We start from the raw sequence: 6,000 nt of genomic DNA on the forward strand, positions 1-6,000 counted from the left end.
GAAATCAACGGAGTATCATCAGTTTACATCAGCTCAGGATCTGGCCTATGGTCTTCTAGTTCATCCACAAGTTACTCATCTCAATAATGTTCACTAAGGCCTAAGGTTCAGGTTAACTTTAAACATGTGCTTAAGTGCTTTGATGAACTGGGGGGCCTTAGATAGCAGGAAAAACAGTTACTTCCATGGCAGGAGTTTCTGCATGGGACTTCTATGGCCTCTTTCTGGAGGAGGGCTGACTTGATGATTCTAGTGGTCCTTCTGGACTCAGTATCTATGACTCGATCTTTCTTTCACTTCATCCTGTATTGCATTTCAAACCCAGGCCTATTTCACATGTACTTCTTGGACAACATCCCCCTTCTGTGCTCTTTCTGTTCCATGACCCTTCTGGCAGATCTTCTGTCCTCATTACTCACACTGACACATTTTGTAACATACAGAGCTAACCTTCAAAATCCAACTTTTGAATTTTCCTTAAATCTGTAAAAGAAAATACACTCCCCATCCACATTTTTTTTAAAAAAAATACTTGTTTCAGGTCCCTGTGGGTGAAAACCCCAGGATGGGAAAGTGAAGATAAACATAGCAAAGCTTTTCAGAATTTTTTATTTGAAGTTCCAGCTTGTGCTGCTCTCCAGTTTTTGCCATCGTAAAAGAAAATCAGAAGCCCCTACATTGCAATAGCAAGGCAGCCTGTGTTTGTATACCTTAAACCCCAAGATGGCTGAAAATTCCGACTCAGCATTCCCAATGGCAGACGTGTGGTACACTAAAACATTGTGTTTTGTTTAGAATATGGCAACTCAGTTTGTCTTATGTTTCAACAGAGGGTTTTGCAATGGTGGCGAAGAGAGACAGGTAAAAGATTTAGTTGTTTCCTGTGCCCACTCCCATTCCCCTCTGGCACTTCTGAAGTCAAATCCATTCACTTCTAAATATTGCAGTGTTTGTGTTTCGATTAAAATCTCATCAGTTTTAAAAATCCTCCAATCCATTCAGGCGAGTATTTTTTAAAAGGAGGCTTAGACCATATGGTTCGACATCCAATATATGGAGGATGGAACTGCACAGGACCCTGCAAGGAGAAAGTCAGGTATTATTCGGCAGCTCTGTAATGGATCATAGTTTCTTTTGGATTATGGCTTTTAAAGGGACAGTGTCAAATACTTTTTTGCAGGGACCTTGTCAGCTAATGAAATAAACAGAATTTTGACCATACTGACAAACCAACAGTCTGACTTGGCTTCGCTTTTCTCTATGGAGTTTCCTTATGCGTTTACTTAAATATTTGGATGACTTCTGGGTAGTAGGGAAAAATGTTTATGAATCTAGACGGTGCCACAAACATTCACACAAATTTGTTTTTTTCCAAAAAAGTGAACCATAAGTGACTTCTTGGCTATTCATCTTTGTTTACTGTTTTGTTTTAAAGCTTTCAGTCATCCAGTCAAAGAGCAGGAAAAGTACAATGTGACAAATCACACATGATGAATAGTAAACAGTCGAAGTGAACAGCTTGCAAACACCTCTGAGGCTGCAAATGATTTGTCCAGACATTTCAGTAAAGTCCTTTGAATATGGAGACAGCCTTTAAGGGAGTTAGGCACCAGAATGCCATGAAATTTCTGACTTCCCTAACTCCCACAGATGCCTTTGAAAATCTTTCTCAGAAATTACAGATCCGTCTGGAGAAATCAGGATTGGTTTGTGAACAATTGACAAGGAGAATAAAAAGGGCTAAATTCCCAGTAAATATTACTTATAGTAACTAACCCACTCACCTCTGCTTTTTGTACACAAATCATTTATTGTCCACTGATTGTGTTGCCCTTTCAGGAGTTTGTGGGGGGGAGGGGGAATCTTGTTTTGTTGGGTTTGATAAAATGTAACTTTTTTTTTCTTGTGTTCTTAAGGGGGTTTGTTCCAGTCTCTGTTTCTTCCAGTATTTTTTTTAATCCCTTTCACCAGTGGTCTGACCTGAGATTTGAGCATTGTTTTAGGGTCATGCCAGACAAAGGGCTGGTCAGAGCTCCACGTACATCATTCTTGCAAGGGCAAGTGTGGTGGGATACCTCCCCCGCATAGCTGGTGAAAGGATTAATGTGGGTCTGAGATGCTAATTAACCAACCTGGTTGCACCTAATTAATGATGGCACCTAGGTGGGGAGGGGCTGGATGGTGCTATAAATGGAGGAAGTTTGGCCACTGTAATGAGAAGTTCTACAGTTATAGGTCAGGTAGTGAAGAGTGCTTCAGGGAATCAGGAGACTCTAGCAGGGAAATGAGCCTAGGGAAATGCTTGATAGGAAGAAGTCCAAAGAGGTGGCAACATAGAGCCTGATGCAGTGAATCTTGACTGCTTTTCCTGTGGTCCCTGGACTAGCATGATAGCACTGAGTCCTTGAAAAGAGGGTGTGGACTACTGAAAGCCCTGAGAAAAGAATGTATGTCCCACTGTGTCTGAGAGTGGGATGTGGGCAGCAGTGCATAGTAGTTGGAGCAGGAGTTAGTAGCCAGAATCTGAGTCCAGGATCAGAGCTGGATTACCTGCAGTGATACAAGGCTGCAAACAAATAGCAGCTAATGCAACAGTGGGCAAATGCTTTAAGCACCTGCCAAACTACAGCTGCTGACTCTTCAGACAAGGTAGCCAATTAGGTAGCTTACTGTAGGCCAGCTGTGCTTGTCAGGTTGCCTGGAAACTGGCTCTGCCACAGGCCCAAAGTCCTCATGCACTGAGCTCAGAAGTGAAGGTGGCAGACCAGATAGAGTCCAGCAAGAACAAGTTCCTCTGTGCTACACTTGAAAGGGTGGGAGTGGATATGACCTAGTGGGAGGTCTGAGTCAGAAGAAGAGGCAGATAGCTGCAGGGCTGAAGAAGAGAGGCTGCTATGTCCAGCTGCAGGCATGGTCAGCTAACTCTTTTTATAGCAAATCACCATCATTCTGCTCCATTTGGTGATATTAACTTGTACTCCCTTTTGCTAATGGGACGAGCAGTGCACAATGCTGCTTTTAGGATTTTCAAATGTGTGTTGCTCCTATAGTGAAAGTCAATGGGAGTCAGTCCCTGGGACCTCATTGCAAATCCAGCCTTAAATAAACCCTGGTTATTGGCATCTTTTAGGAGGATGGAGTAACAAGGTTTTAAATTTAGATCCTGATTCTGGGCTGTCAGAGCTGTGCTCTGTGCAGCTTGGGGGGCAGGGGGAGTGAGGACAAAGGTAATTTTATGCTCCCTTTACCTGCCCCTGAGACCCTGGGTCTGACTGCTGGACTGGCTCAGTCTTCAAAATAAATTAGAGCAGGCTGCTTTAATTTACTGGTGGCTACCTATAGCTCCAAGGGACTATTCTAGCAGTTGGGGATCACAGGTGCAGAGAGACAGCCTCTTTCCTCTGTACATGACCTCCTACATTAGATGCTAGGACGGGATGTAGCTTAAAAGTCACTACCATGGTACTGTGCCATCTGGGATTCCCCCTGTTTAGTGGGATTCTCCACAAGCCAGTTAAGATGATCTCTTGGGCTGCTTTGTGCTACTGGAGTGGTGCAAAGTAGCTATAGCAGAGCCTGGAGTCTAGACGTTTGAATGCAGACAGCAGAACTCAATAGACACAAATACCTTTTTGAGGCACTGTTTGATCATATTTGGAGCCTAAAATATGTGGTGTCATCTTCACTTTGAGCAAAGTACCTTGAGCATAATGGGCCAGATTCTGCTCTAAACCAAGTGTAAATCTGGAGTGACTATACATTTCAGGGGAGCTACTCCAGGTAACCTGGTATAAAGAGGCCATATTCTGCTCTCCTGGGGTCATATTAATCAATGGTATACTTGGCTTCACCACTGCAAGTTAGGTATTGCCGGTGCCAGGAGGATGCATCTTGTATGCTCTTATCATTTGTGATACATCATTGGCCATGGCTGCTTAAGATAGAGTGTGGTAAATATGAGTGCAGGTACATGTAATGGCTTTGATCATGATGTGGTGGTGTGAATATACACAGAGCATTTGAATTAAATCACCTCTTCTTAGAGTTTTTTGCCAGTGCTCAGGAGCAAGCAAAGTTGAGAGCCCCTGTCCTCCCCCTCCTTCCAAATGCAGGGACCTGACTGGTTCTATTACATGCAGCTGACCTTTAAGAAAAGCTTATAGAATTTATTAGAGAGGCATCCAGTGAACATTGTTGCCAGCTCCCACAACTTCATTATGAATCTCACAGTATTTGGTGGTTTTCCCAAAGCCCCAGCTCTCAGAGTTATGTGACTTTAAAAAAAAAAAAAAGTGAATGTGTAGCCCTCAAGAATGCAGAGAAAAGCTTGAAAGCATGAACCCTAAAGGCTCAAAAACCCAGAAGGCTAAGAAAAAAACCTATTTTGGCTTAAAAATCATGAGATTAAAAAAAATTCAAGATTTTTTTTTTGGAGTTTGTCTCATGATTGTGGATGCTTAGTATGAGCAGTACTTCTACAGAAATTATTCTAAAACCCAGGGGAAGTAGGTCCTTTATGCTGGCAATTAAAAAAATAATTTGGTAGCAGCGATATAATTCTCAATTACATTTGATAGGAAGGTTCAAAAGATGCCTAGGATGATAATTTTCTATTAAATCCTGCAGAGTGTGCCATAAGGGACTCGCTGCTGTGGTCTTGTTAAAGGACTGGTGTCATTTGTTTTTCACCCTTTCTTGTAAAGAGCCAACCACCCCTTCCGTTTGGGCATCCAGTAGGCTTTAAAAACCAGAACAAAGAAAACAAACAAGCTAAGAGATGAAAGGCAGGGAAGGCCCCATCTTTCCATGTTTCCCTGTGTGTGCAGGCAGCAGGGGGCCTGAAGGGGGAAAAAAGCCCTTTCCACAGTGCTGCAGTGCTTGTCCCACAGGAAGCAAGGCAGTGTTCAGGACAGAGGGCTTTGTTCAGGTCAGAGCAGCTAAACTGCCTCTCTCCTTGTTTAGAAGCAGGGGGTGGGCAGAAAAGGAGGAAAGGATTGGAGGGTAATGGTCCGTAGGTGGGGTCTCGTCACTCCTCTGTGCCTTGCTGCTTAGATTCTCCAAATGTGCATGGTCCCTCTACCTCCATCGCTGCTCTTTTGTCTCACAGCAGTCCCAACACTGTTTCTGATTGTGGCTAGAATGTGCTGTGGTGCTTGCAGCCCGGGCTTGTGTTCCTAGATCCAGATTTGCAGCCCCACATCTAGAGCAGGAAGAGTGAAAATCTGGTTTACTTATTCTAGTTCAGGGACATGAACAGCTTTTTTGGGAGGGGCTCCAGTCTGGATTCTCTTTTGTGGTTTTCTGCCGTGTTCTGCTCCGCCACGATGCTGAGAGGATCTGGTGGGGAACATTTAGGACCCTCTCTCATCTGATGGTTCCCTTGGACAAGGAATGGCTCCTGGGCTCTCACCTGAGGAATCAGAAGTGGAGCTCCCCCTAAAAGTCTGCTCATTAATTTTTCTAGCACCACACAGCTGAGATGATCTGACTTTCCATCTTGTTTCTAGGCAGCACGACCCACTACTTTGCAGAGAGAAAAACCAATATAGCCTTATTTTGTCATTGCCATCCAGGCTATCATACCTATCCATTCTCTCAGATCAGATGGGGAGGGAGCACTGACCCTGCCAGGCTTTCCCCACCATCTGCCACTCACTGTGCAGATTGCACACACATGTCTAATGGCATTTGCTCATTTGGTCCCTTCAACCTGCTTTCATGACTGCTCTCCTTTTTCAAGGGCCTTCCCATGTTATTGATCTATTATAGGCCATTCCCTGCTCATCAAACTTACTGCCACTCATCCTGAATTGTACCAGATCTGTATCTAGTTTTTGTAATCTGTGCTTGCAGGTGCTGCCGAATGCCTCTTATAATTACACCCACCCTGGGTGTCTGGCTGTAAAATCTCAGAATGGTTGCAAGGATGGGAAAAACAAAGAGATCCTCTTGGTATTCTCAAGGTTTTTACAATCCCATAAAGGCATAAATTGTGGCAAG

This window comes from Chelonoidis abingdonii, chromosome 4, assembly GCF_003597395.2.
Source record: "Chelonoidis abingdonii isolate Lonesome George chromosome 4, CheloAbing_2.0, whole genome shotgun sequence".
Lineage (NCBI taxonomy): Eukaryota > Metazoa > Chordata > Testudines > Testudinidae > Chelonoidis > Chelonoidis abingdonii.